We start from the raw sequence: 14,619 nt of genomic DNA on the forward strand, positions 1-14,619 counted from the left end.
GCTGTATACCCCTCTCTTTCCCCTTGTTTTGTATTTAGCCAATCCCGAATTTCTTTTATTAATTTCTGACCAATCGGATGTATCTTCCCCCAACTTGAATATGTTGCTGTATCCGACCCAATAAAGTGTTTGTGGGAGGGTGTTCTCATTCCCCTAACGCCTCGAACCTTCCGCGAGAGTATATAAACTGCTGATTTTTGGGGCTCTGTGCCACTTCTGTTCCATCTTTCAGTGCGTAAAGTACATAGCAGGGGGCGGGAAGCGCCTCTTTCTTCGGCGGCGGTCAACAACAAGGTAATGGCCAATTAATAACTTCTTTCTTTGCTAGCTCAGCAGTTTAACTCTCGGGGCGGGTCCGAAGCATTTCTATCATGTAACCTTTTCCTAAAATGTAACTACTCTTAGCATCCGTTATCTTTTAAAGCTACATATTGGGATAGAGAGTGCTTAACCCTCTCGAGCTCCCACTCATTTTGTTTTGAGGTGAACTTATTTCTCACAACCGATTCTTCCTTAATTGTAATGTAAATTTGTTTCTTTCTTAAGTCACCTCTTTAGTATGGGATTAGCCCTTGCATTTGCGGCCTGGAGCCAAATTAGGTTTTAAAAACAAAATGTATTAGGAGTGCAGTTCGCCTCCTCTCAACTTGGTGTTTTAGAGGTCATGTAATTAACCTTCTTTTCATTTAATAGACCTCAGTAGGTTGGGTATTTTACCCCTGTGTATATGTCCTTAGAGGACATCTTGAAAGTAGAGTTAGGTGTGGCCTTGTGATAGGCTTAAGACTTTGAGAGCGGATCGCTCTTTTGCAATTTGTTTCTGCGTGCCTCTAGGAGGTATTACTGTGTAATCTGGAGCAAGTGCTCCTGGGCATGATTGGGGTTTTCTGCCCCTTTGCTGAACCTTATGTATATGTAAATTCGGGCTAACTGCTCGAGAATAGGAAGTTCGGGGCCTGAAGCCCAAAACCTGTAAATACTATTGTCGCTCTTTGTTGCCTTGCTACTCTGTACCTGCCATTCTTGTTATTTCTGAGTTTGAAAAGAAAATATAACCTTGTTAACTTTTACATGCACTATAATTTCCGTAGCTTGAGACCTGTTCACCACCCCGCACCTTCTTTCACCTCTACCTACCACAAAAACACGGTAACAATAATAATAATTTAAATGTATAAATTCTCGATTTATTCATGATCATGAATTACTATGGAATGAATTAATATATTAAAATAATATCCATTTATATTCAGCGTCTCTTCATTAAAAAGATAAATCAATAAAATCTTTGATTGAGCCTAAACATTCTTTTCGTTAAAGAATTATGATTCTCACAACATAAAAACAAAGAAAAGTTTACGTAGTTTCATAAGTCGTAATTATCAATCTCATTAGTTAGTATTCTTGCTGGATATTCATGAAATTAAAGTATCAAGAAAGTTAAACTGTGAATAAAATCATAAGTACATAAATGAAAAGTGGTTAAAATCAAAATTGAACCTTTCACTTAAATCGAAAATGCTTATTTTTCTTCTGAACAAATGATCCATCAATCATTCATCTTTGTTTGATCTTCAAGTGTAACGCTAGCAGAGAAAGCAAAGTTCCAAATATTATAGCTTCAGATGACTATTTAAATATATTCCGATGCATACAAAAATATCAATCAGTTTCTCCAAGTTACTGGAGAAATATATCCATATGGTCTCCTAAGAAGTAAATGTAGGTATCGCCTAATAATAAATTATTATCATTATCCTATCAGGTCTTACATCTATCGTGATTCACGATTGCATCTAAGTTCAATTACTATTTCATAGAATTCTAGAGAATATAGTTGGTGACAGTATTTATTTGTCAATAGCAGAGACTTAAATTAAGAATATGCTTCCCTTCATCAAATGATGGCTTCGACAACAAAAACCAAACAAGACTCGTTACAACATGTGAAATCCTCCTAGAAGAAATCAGGTTTACACCTTTATATTTATTATCTGGAGATTTTATTTTGATGACTGTATATGGTTATCAGACTACGGATTCCGTAACGTATTTCACCGTATGAATATCCTATTAACCCAAAAAATATCTTATGCTGCTATTAAGATCAAGCCGCGAACACGTTAATTATAATCAATGGTTAGTATCACGTCATGTAATTACTGCCAATAAATCTCAAATATCTATCTCTCTCCATATTCCAACCGTAAACATTATAAATTCACATTATTCATATCAACAAATACCGGTATATCCCTCAGAATATTTATACTTATAATCTCATATATACATATAAACGTATAAACTCTTAATTACCCATATAAGCATCAAACATCTCTCCTTTAGCTGCGTATCGTCTCAACATTCCATTAGCAAATGACAACAATGCATTAATGGGTTATATTTCTTCTCAAATACACATAATCACTCTTTCCAGAAAAAGAAATGCATGTATGAACGAATCAGGCTCATATTTACTTACATGTGATCACGTACTGCCGATAACCAAGTCTTAATAACCAACGAAATCATCTAACTCCACTCCGCATTACAGTTAGATTATATCACATTATGCATTACACTTTTATTTGGTAATCGTCGTAACATCGTTTTTCAATCTCTTCACATTTGACTAAAAGCATCCAATATCATTATTAGCACTACAATTAATTTTATCAAGAGCTTCTCCTGTATATAAATTATAATTTCGGACAGGTTTTTCTACCAAAAATTCAATGTCAACTTTCAGTTACAAGCTTTGTAATGGTACTCTAGCTTTTTCGTAAATATGTTTCGAGTTGTTGATATCTTATTTTCGTTAGGTGCCCGCGTCAACTTTCGGTTTGAACCTCAGTCTCCGATCATTTATATATCCTTCTTTCTTTTAAGTTTTCCTCCTCGTTAGCCTTGATATTAAGTTATAGGTTGGCGTAATATATTATAATATTACTTGATGTATTAATTATTCTTAAATTCTTGCTCCGTAGAAACTATCTTGTGACGACTTTTTGCGTGAATAATTTCGTTTCGATGCTCAACGTAATTGATTGTTCATTTTGCCATTTTAACAATTTAAAACATTCGGCATTTTTCTTAATCACGGCCGCGTAGATTCTTTAAGTCTGTCTGTTTTACTTCGTGACCATGGCTTATTTGGTTCTTTAAATTAGTATTCTTTTCGACACATTCACGGCTTCTTTGATTCTCTGTGTCCGTATTTTGTTATTGTAACGTAATCACGGCCTATTTAACTCTTTATGACCATACTTTCTTCAGATTTACAGCTCTACTACATAATCTTTGTCATCTTACTACGGTGCATGGCAAATATAGATGTTGTAATACTTCGTTTTTCTTAAGATCAGGGCAATGAAACGGTACACTATATTCCTATTATACGTAAGAAAATTTCTAATCGGAATATCCAAAAGAGGAAAAAAGAATAGCTGAGCGCAGATTGGAACTGAATTACGTTAAAGATTTTCATATATTTATTAGAGAAGACGTTGAAAATCACTTACTTAAAGTATTTAATCATAAACAACGCAATGTGCATAAAACGGTACCCTTTATTTACAATCACATTTATGTGATTAACCCAATGAAGATCTTCACTTATATTAACACTTACGTACTTACAATGATCCCTATGAGGAACTTTAACCCCATCAATGCAGTATTGAAAACTGGGTGAACTTTAAATATTAGTGAAACTCACAACCTGACTTAACACCGTCTATCATCATATCATTGCCTGCTGTCCATCGCACAACACTGTCAAAGTATTTTTGCAGTTGCTCACAATCTTGTAATTTATTTATTACTCTATACAATATGACATCATCCGCAAGAAGCCTTATCCCGGATTCCACTTGATTACTCATATTATCATGTATTTAAGGTGCAATAATACTGCCTTGAGTAATTCCCCACTTCATGATAGCAGGATCATTATCATCAGCATCAGCATTGAAACACCAACTGCATTTAATTGTAATATGTAGGAATTATTTTCAATAAATGTCCCCGTACCCCTAATTTCATACGTTTCATATTATAGTGGAGTACTTACATATAAAAAGTACGAAACCAGGGAATCTGTATATGCACCATCATGCCTTACAAAGAGTTGTATCCAAGTTCTAATTAACATCTTGCGGAGCATCTCAGGAGTTATGGAACGAAAGGCTTCCTTCACACTTTGGCGCAATTCTTCAGTAGTCGTGTACTGACGTTGAGCCTCATGCGACTTGATTATTCCCCATAATGAGTTGTCTGGCGTGGTAAGGTCCGGGCTTCGTGGAGGCCATTTCAACGAGGCTGGAGATGTTGACGAGCCACGGCCAATCCAGCGGCCTTGAAATTGTTCATCTAGGAACTCGCGCACCTGAATAGCAAAATGTGCTGGAGCCCCATCCTGCTGTTACCACACATGACCCATGATTCCCTTGTCTTGAAGCCGAGGCATTAGCCAAGATTGTAACACATGCAAATAAGATTTTCCATTCACATACCCATCAAAAAATACGGTCCGCACAAGTGACGTGATGATTTCCCAGCCCATACCATAACATGAGGGGGGTTCCTTTTTAACTCTTGCACATAATGAGGATTTTCCTTAGACCAGAAAACCACATTCCTCCTATGTGAACTGCGATATATCGCACATTCATCAGAATATAACACTCTTGAGCGAGACACGGCAGTTGGGAATTGTTCCAACAAAGCACGACAGGCTGCAACTCGTTGCTCCATGTCATTGTCAGATGATTCATTGACATGCATCGGCCTAAATCCTTCCATTTTCAAATATGTTTTAATGTGGTCAAGCATTGTTGATCGCGGTACTTGAAGTTAAGCTGCTCTTTTACGAACGGATTTCAATGGAGGCTGATCAAATGATTGAGCGACGGCGGCACACGTTTCTTCCCGCGTCTTCTTACGTCCACTACGCGGCCTGTCTTTGACACTGCCTGAAGCAAACGCACGTTTCTCCCAATCAAGCAGAGTAGCTTTACGAGGTGGGGGTTTGCCAAAGCGATCTCTAAATGCACTAATTATCACTGTCATTGTATTCCCCGTATGTGCTCGTTCGTGCACCCACACACACACACGCCGCAAATCGCTCCTCAACAGTGTACCTGTGTCCGCACACGTCTGCTATGACTTAACAACTGAAATGTGACTGACAACAACGCTACCAGCAGGGACACCAATACCAATAAAACAACTATTGAATTCCCCAATTATACAAACTCAACTGTCCATGACATAATATAACAAAATAATAATATGGAACGTATGAAACTAGGGGCACGGGGACTTCTCGGATACTCTGTACATTCATTTATTAAAATATGAATACAACAGTACATGAGAAAACATGTCAAAACGATACACTACTAATCTTGCACCCATTAAGAACACATTGGTACTGTTTTATATTAAAGCTAAGCAGGGTATTTTGGAAGGCAAAGAAAGGTACAATGCTATTAAATAATTATATATAAGACATATTGAAAAATAAAAAATATTTGCCAATGACAAATTCATTAGTTCCAAAAATAAATGCATGGCAGCTTGTGCTGAAATAACGAAACTAGTAGGAAGGTAACACAGGAGACCGTAGCCATTGTGCCAAATATACTGAATGATTTGTTTGAAAATACTTTAAAAACATGTCTAAACTAGAAAATAATCTAGACTTACTCAAGGAGAATAAAGATACATTTACAAATATGCTGAGTAAACTATAAACTACCATGAACAAGTGAAATAAAATATACATGGCATGAAGTTGCACCCAGCGAAAATTTTTAAAATAGTTGAAGAACTCAGGAACTCCAGGACAGATGAGTACAATGGGCTGTCCTCAAAACCACATGAATATGTTTGCATAGAGTAGAATGCGAAGAATAATCAGGATGTACATGGATACTCATGAAAACATATTTTAAATTCAGAGCAAATCAATGGGCAGCAGAATGACCTGTTAAACATTATTTCCTGATGCTATGAAACTCATCTGTCCTCCTTCTTTCAGCCTTACACGAAGTGGAACTTTCCACTGTCACATCATTAACACACATTACTAGACTGTTTTTGTGTCTCTGTCTTATAAGTGGGATACATATAAATAACCTTAGATATGCTGATGACACCACCCTGTTGGCAGAAAGTGAAGAACAACTTAAGTATCTACTAATGAAGGTGAAAGAAGAAAGTGCAAAAGCTGGACTAAGGTTGAATGTCAAGAAAACAAAGATCATGGCAACTAAACCTATCACCTCCTGGCATATAAATGGTGAAACAATGGAGGTTGTTCCTAGTTTCATCTACTTGGGCTCCAAAATAACTGCTGATGGCGATTGCAGCCATGAAATTAAGAGACGCTTGCTCCTTGGGAGGAAGGCAATTGCCAACCTTGATAACGTTTTCAAGAGTAGAGACGTAACTTTAAGAACGAAGATTCGTATAGTGAAGGCTATGGTCTTCCCAGTAGCAATGTACGGAAGCGAAACCTGGACAGTAAGAAAGGCTGAGCGCCGAAGAATAGATGCATTTGAACTATGGTGTTGGAGAAAACTCCTTAGAGTTCCGTGGACTGCGAAGAGATCTAATAAGTCCATATTACAGGAAATCAACCCAGGCTGTTCACTGGAAGGTCAAATACTCAGGCAAAAACTAAAGTACTTCGGTCATATCATGAGAAAACATGATTCACTGGAAAAGACCTTAATGCTGGGGAAGACTGATGGTAACAGGAGAAGAGGGCGACAACGGATGAGGTGGATTGATGACATCAAGGAAGCCACGGCTCTCAATTTAGAAAGACTTCGGAAAATTGTATACGACAGGAAGAAATGGCGCACTTTGGTCTATGGGGTCACGGAGAGTCGAAAGCGACTAAACGACTAACAACAACAACAACAACAACTTATAAGTTGCACAGTTTTGCTAAGTTTTCCTTTATTTATCTTCAGCAACTTATAAAACACTCGGTGAGCTTTCATTACCACTTGTTTTAGGACTTGGTGGAAGGGTTCTAAATGCATACTGGTATTATTGTGCATTCCTAATCGGTAACAACAGGCCCACTAATCACACCCACTAGCATATTTCTTTTCGAAGTACACACCAAACTCTCTATATGTGTCATCATTTTCACAAGCATCTAGGAAGTTGTTGACCACACTGTGGAATTCAACTACATCTTCACTCTGCAACAATATCCTTAGGTGTTTGTACAGAGTTGCTTTGAATTCCTGGCTATCATGAATTTTAGAAGAAATGTTCTTTCTCCAAGCCCTACACACATGCCACATGCATAGAAGTTTCTTTAAGGGAGCACCCATGATTTCCACCCATGCATTAGAGAAAGAAGCCTAATTATCAGTTATCAGTATATGCACAGGAAAATCAACAGATATTGATTATTTGACAATATAAAAATACATTTCAGCACATAGCAGTCAGTTTGATTAGAGTAACAGAATATAACAGAGAATCTCTCATTGTATTCATCTGACATCAATAATGTTGTAAGTGAGAACTCACAAGCATTTGTCCCACGAGTACTGTCCATACAATGATTTTTTTTCCAAACTCCACAAGCATTTATTTCTGCACATCAGTCATAATTATTAATACAAAATTATTATCTGTCAATCCTTATTCTGGGTTGGGAATCCCTTGGAATTTACAAAACCTGACATAATCATTACCTTGTTCTTTTAATCTATCTATCCAAATGCACACACTTTCTACATCTTTCTGACTCGGTTTATCACTAACTAATTTAAAATCATGAACAATATTACTCAGGTCATGTCTTTACAGAAGGTGTAACCTGGTAATCTCCTTAGTAATAAAATGTCTCTGATATTTTTCAGAACAGTGTCAAAGGGAGTATTCTGAGCCAACTGGCCAGCAATTTGCCTCTCTCTTCTTTTGAAGCGGCATATGCCCACTCCCTCTGTGATGCCCAAAATGTAGATTATTGTAAATAACACACATACACACACACTTTGTTTATTTTACGTGAACACTGAATTTTCATATGCCGTATTCCCTTTCCTCTTGTTTTGACCAATCAACTGTGATGACAGAAATAAGTAGATACAGTTGTTGATGTCCTCTTATGTCTTGGTGGACGAGTTAGAATATATCTGGATTGAGTGTATTTTTCTTCCTTCGATTTCCATACCTTAAATTCTTGAAAAGAATATAAGAATTGAATTACTAGTTATTAACATTAAGATAATAATAAACTCATTGCACAGCTCAACTTGTGTTATGCTAAGGGTCATTCCATAAAAACTCACAAACTGCAACAAATTAGACATTTAATTTTTTTACTGAACTTGTTTGTAGAGTACTTGTGACCACCTGGTGGCCATAATTGTTAAGGTGTTGAAGTCTATACGGTCTGACACCGTGGTTAGCCGGTTCGAGTTCCGTTGATCGAAAACATTTTGGCCATCAGAATCCTTGGCCACCAGGGTAGGGGACGTAGTGGTATACAATTTATAATCAAGAGATTGCGAGCCAAATGCCTGGATTAAATACCAAACCTCTCCGCAGTGCTCATATATGGAGTGAGGGCATATGACGCTGTTGATGGTGATTCATCCGTCGGATTGGGACGTTAAGCCTTGAGCAGACCCCTTGGTGCTATTTGACAGGAGTAGGCTACGTGCCAGCATCTGGTTTCACACTCTCCCTTCCTACTGTCATATATCGCATCATTCATTTCATCTCAGCAACTCCTCTGATGAGGCTGATGCCAGGAAGGGCATCCGGTCATAAAAACCTGCCACGACTGATTCATCTCAAAGCATTCCCGACCCCGTAGAAAAAACGGGACAAGGTTTGGACAAACAAAAACAAATCATTGTTTGTAGAGTACCGATTCTCTACAGGGTTGGTAATGCTTTGAGATGAATCTGTCGTGGCGATGTTTATGACTGGATGCCCTTGCTGACGTCAACCTCATCAGAGGAGTTGCTGAGATGAAATGAATGACGTTATGTATGATAACAGGAAAGAAGATAGTGAAACCCAGTGCCGGCACGTAGCCTACTCCTGTCGAATAGCACCAGGGGGTCCACTCAACGCTTAACGTCTCGATCTGACGGACGAATCACCATCGACAGCGTCATATGCCCTCACTCCATGTGAGCACTGTGGAGAGGTTTGGAATTCAATCCAGGCTTTTGGCACGCAATCTAGTGGTTATAAATTGTATACCACCGCCTCCTCTACCCTGCCGGCCAACATTCTGATGGTGATTTTTTTTCGACCAACGGGACTCGAACTGGCCAACCTCGATATCAGACCATTTAGACTTCAACGACTTAACGATCATGGCCAACAGGCAGACTGATCTAATGTTTATTGTTGTGTTTAAAATGACTATCTCAACATAAAAATATGATTTCCTAGCATACTTCTATAAATAAAGTTTGCACTTGAGAATGTTAAGTGAGCTTCAGATAAGTTTGATAAATACCTCTGACTGTGGTCTGTCTGTTAAGCTGAATCCTCAAAAAGCACCATTAAATTCAAGTACTAGTGGACTGGGGTAGGATCGAACATACCAACTTGAGCTTAGAAAGCCAGTGCTCTACTGCCCTAGCTATCCAACCCAAACTGAACAACTGATCAGTATATCCAAGCACTGAATTACTCAGAAAAATATTACTGGAAATCACTCCCGAGTATGAATATCCACAGCCTCTTTCCACTCATTCAACCGGTCAGGTATGGAACACATGAAGCCCCATCTAGTGGTGAGGAAAGGAACTGTGCCGGCTGCCGATGCCTGTCGCACTCCTCTGGGGCAATGATTAATAACTGACAGATGAAATTATACAGGAGAGTGTTGCTGGAATAAAAGATGACAGGGAAAACTGGAGTACCTGGACTGTGGAATGGAGCAAATAAGGACAGATTGTAGACAAGATTAAAGAAAGTAGGTATTCAATCTTTCTATACAAACATTCCCATTCTCTAAGTTATTCCTGAAAGTTAAAATAATTATTTTATTTGAGGATGAAAATAATGATGAAATATTGCATAAAATTCAGGTTTACGTTAGATCAATGGGTGAATACAGGACTGGTGTGATATCAACACACTGATAATCATCCTATATTCAAAATAGGCACATAATTTAAAATGTAGGGTTAGATCATGGACTAATAGGTTGGGAATTTTGTGCACATTATTTCCATGGGTATAATGCTGTAACCACTAGAACTAGATAAGTCTTAACAGAATTTCTTAAAATAATACTTTATTGAATTTAGCAAGAACCATAGGCACCTTCCTTTAGATTTCAAAGAATGATAAAATGTAGTTAATACCTGTATAACAATTTTAGATGACACATTAATGAAATCTGAAAGTTCACACTAAGGGAATCTTCTCTTCATGCAAATAATTTATTTAAAATAAATACTGAAAATATTAAGGAAAATCTTTCTGAAATCATGACTCTTGGAGGCGAGTACATTTCGAGCATCATTAGGCCTAATGTAGCTATTAATAGAAACAGAAAAGTATACTGATTAAAAGAATATTTGTATTTAATGAACATGTGAGGAAAATGTCATAACATTCTGTGAAGAACTTGTAGCAGGTTGTGATATTTCATGGAATACCCTTAATAAACTTTAATGAATATTTAAAGGACATTTATGCATTCAACTATCTCCATATGGATTGCCTAACTAGGTACAGTGTACAAAAATATGAATATGAATATGAACATCTGTTGCATAACTACTATGATACAATGGTTGAACATTCTTCCTACCTTTCATGTTACAGAAATACATTTCTGTGATAGAACATCCTTCAATAATTAATTCACTGTGATCACGCAACACATGCTGACTCAATTCTTGGCGATTCACAGTGATATACGGACAATTCACCACTGAAATAAGAAAGACAGGCTTTTGAGTAAGAACATATCAATCCATTACCGCTAACCGATTCAACTCGTAATATGGAAATCATCAGCACTTCATGCATCTTCTGACTGAATGTCTGACGCTGATATATTCCCGCAACTCGCGGTCGCTGAATGTGTCCCAGCTACAAAATTTACACGTAAATCCAGTTCCATTGGGCCACCCACGCGTTACTGATTCAGATGTCAACTTTTGTATTTGTAATTTATGTCTCTTTACCGGATATCTCGTGGCAAAAGAAATATCGCAGATTTCGCAAGTTTTCATGATTCCTAAATATAATTTTGCATCGTTTAGATAGCAGAAATGATCCAAGTGAACTTACTGACCATGTGTTGACGCAATTCAAACAAATATTAAAAATGATTCACACAACGTATTGACCACACTTTAAACACAATTCAAACGACAATTTTTCCCTCCACTTACGCAAAAACAATTGCTAATCAATTGTCATATTTACTACGAAAATTTCGTGGTTATGTAGAATAATGATAGTATTTTTTTCATAGGCTTAAAAGTTGCACGCACAGTGAAAACTGAATTCATTACCTTGGTTTTAAGCTTCTTTCTGAGTGAGGTTTTCACATCGTTGAACATACTGAAGGCGATATAATTCGTAATTCGTAAAATTTTCCGTCAGTAAATCCGTCGCCCGTTAAAGCCATATTTTTGTATATATAAGGAGAAAAAGCGCACAATGTCCCAGCTCAAGGGAAATATGAACTGAGACATTTAGGCCCGGTTTCTTCAACTCTGTGTTAAATTTTACTTAATAAATGTTAACCAACAATTGTTATTAATTTATCACTTCGTTTGATTCCGCGTTTCTCTGCATTGCCATCGCCTCCGTAGCGGAACATAGTTAAACACAGACATGATTTTAATATTTTTTCCAATGGAATAATTTATTTACTAAAAAATAGCTTTTAAATTTTTAAGTATACTGAATTATACTGTCGTAATTACCGTAGTTTAGTGACTCTGCCATTAAAGATAAACAGCAAACAGTTGTAAAACACGACAGCATCTTGCAATGTTAACTTACTTAGGCCGAATTGCTAACAGCACAACAGGATGTTACAAATATATTTCAATTTAAATAGGCATTGCATGATCTTAAAAGAAAACTAGCACGTATAATATTAGCATAGGCCTAAAATCTAAGCTGACGTAGCATCACTGGCACTATTTGCACATGAGCCTACGATGTTTCCTCCCTTGAAGTTCATGTTTGGTTTAATGAGAATTTCACCCTCCGTAAATGCATGAATTTCGCTCACGGTGATCAATCGGAATCGGTCTACACCAGCAGCACTTGTAGGTGGTATGTTTCATTGCGTATAATAATAATAATAATAATAATAATAATAATAATAATAATAATAATAATAATAATAATAATAGGCCTATGCTCATTATGATTGTGTGAGGATGTAATAATAATAATAGTTACTCACCACTGAGTTATTAGTAAATCTGTAGTCTTGTCTTGGAATTCCACGTAAACAAATCTGCCGCATAACCTCGTCTTTCGGAAACTTAATGCATGCACTTCGTTATCACTGTCGCATTTCTCCTTACAGTTGAGTACCCAACACATCAGTACCATTATGTACAACGGTATTAGCAATTGGCACCATTAAACGAATTAAAACTCTTCTAATTTCAGCGTTACATGGCCAAACTCATTGCTGTGTTATTACTAAAAAAGGTTCAAGCTTGCCTGCTGATGCTGACGTCAGAACGGTTGTGAGGCCTTATATCTAGGAGGTGTTGTTTTAAGAACCTTGACACAAACCTTAGCCTACAAGGAATATGAGGAATATGAAGGAATATAAAGCCTGCTCACTCGCAGTGTTCTCTTCAGAAACAGTGTCCGCCTGGCAGTGCACGTCTTGACCACTGCAGCGCTTGTATACCACCTCACAGCTCTCACAGCAGCACTCACTAGCATTGCTAACGAGAGTTAAAACCAGCAGAAATTTGTCTCTACACTATACTTCCTGTATATTATATACGTTACTGAGCAGAATGAAGTAGAAAATAATAAATGTTCACCTTCTACTCCTAGGAGTTCAATTCAGCTGTGGATTTTTCATTTCAGATAACACACATTACCGTCTGCCTGCATTTAAAATGATATAAGGTGTACACTAGATATTTTTCTACCGCACCGTGGATTTTCAGTGAAAAGGAACGACTTTAACCATTTTTCTTGATATTTTATTCTTATAAATTGTGTATCTTCTCAAGAATTATTCTCGGCGACACTCATCTGTCGTGCCATTAGCGTAGTTAGTGACAGAGGGCTCAGAAACTTCTGAAGATTTATTCTGCTTAGTTCCTCAGGATGATCACTTTTCCCACACTCTAGAATAGGATTTTTAAAAACATGTGGCAACAGCATTTCGGTAAATGTTTGTGCTATCTTTGGACTGCCCAGCGTTACCGATGTCATTTCGTCCGTTACTTGCCCCAGTTTCATCAGCAGTGAAACAAAACTTGGCTTTGGATACCTGAGACCACCTCTGTCTTTGATTTTTATAAATGGCGTTAGTGGAGATGGACTTGGATACTACTAATTTTATCAACACACTCTTGAAATGGCATGTGGTCTTCGACAATTCTTACCAAATACCCTTCAATATATTCCAATGCAGCACTCGACATAGAAACGCATGGTGCTCCTTCGGCGTCCTTTTCGATGCTTTCCAGTTGTGTGTGAAAATTTCTTGCTAACTCAGGATTCGTTGCTGCCGGCTCATCCGCGTGGTCGATTTGTTCACTAACTAACGGTTGCAAAATTTGGAAAAGATACATTTTATTTATTTTGTTCCGAAAAATAAGAAAATAAGAAAACCATTTAGAAGTTTATAGGAGACCATTTATTCCTTTTCTGGTTATTTTTCACGAAGAACTGAAAGGTAAAAAGGAAATACTTATATATTACGTCACTTTACGTTCCATAATTATTCCTCTCTTCCTCCTGCATAGACGAGCACAGTAACTTACGCTCCGTGATAGGATTGGTCAGCTGCACTCTTCGAATATTCCAAGGTTCAAATCACTGGCAATTTTCAGTGTGAGTTTCATGTCGAGTATTCCACGAAATTAATGAAAGAATGCGAGAGCCTTCAAGTCCTGGGGTACCTACTCCAATATTTTTGCCAAATACGATGGCCATTACACACAAGGAGTCTGGCATTGCTTATACCTTCCCAAATAATATGCTAATGTTGACGGATCTCGAGCCAGGAGATTTATATCGAAGATAATATGATTATCATCAGAACAGGAGCAATAATAATGAGTAACCTAATTTTCGCAGTCACATGGTTTGCGTATTTACTGTATCATACCTTATCTGCGTATTGCTTTAATCCACAATTCCCTAGTTGGCTCTTGGTAAGGGAATTCATGGAAACTAGTTCCAGGAACGTTATTTCTAGAGCCTTGTTTACAAAACGGTACACAACAGTACACCATTGTAATATAATTGACGTATTTTAACAATACGATGTCACCAGTAACCATACAACGTGTAGAAATACCGCCAACCGAGGTGTTCATGTGTGGTTGAATTGCAGCGCCTCTAGCGGCAAATATAGTATCCAGAGGGTGGACAGCTATGAGTGGC

This window comes from Anabrus simplex, chromosome 1, assembly GCF_040414725.1.
Source record: "Anabrus simplex isolate iqAnaSimp1 chromosome 1, ASM4041472v1, whole genome shotgun sequence".
In the NCBI taxonomy this organism is placed as follows: domain Eukaryota; kingdom Metazoa; phylum Arthropoda; class Insecta; order Orthoptera; family Tettigoniidae; genus Anabrus; species Anabrus simplex.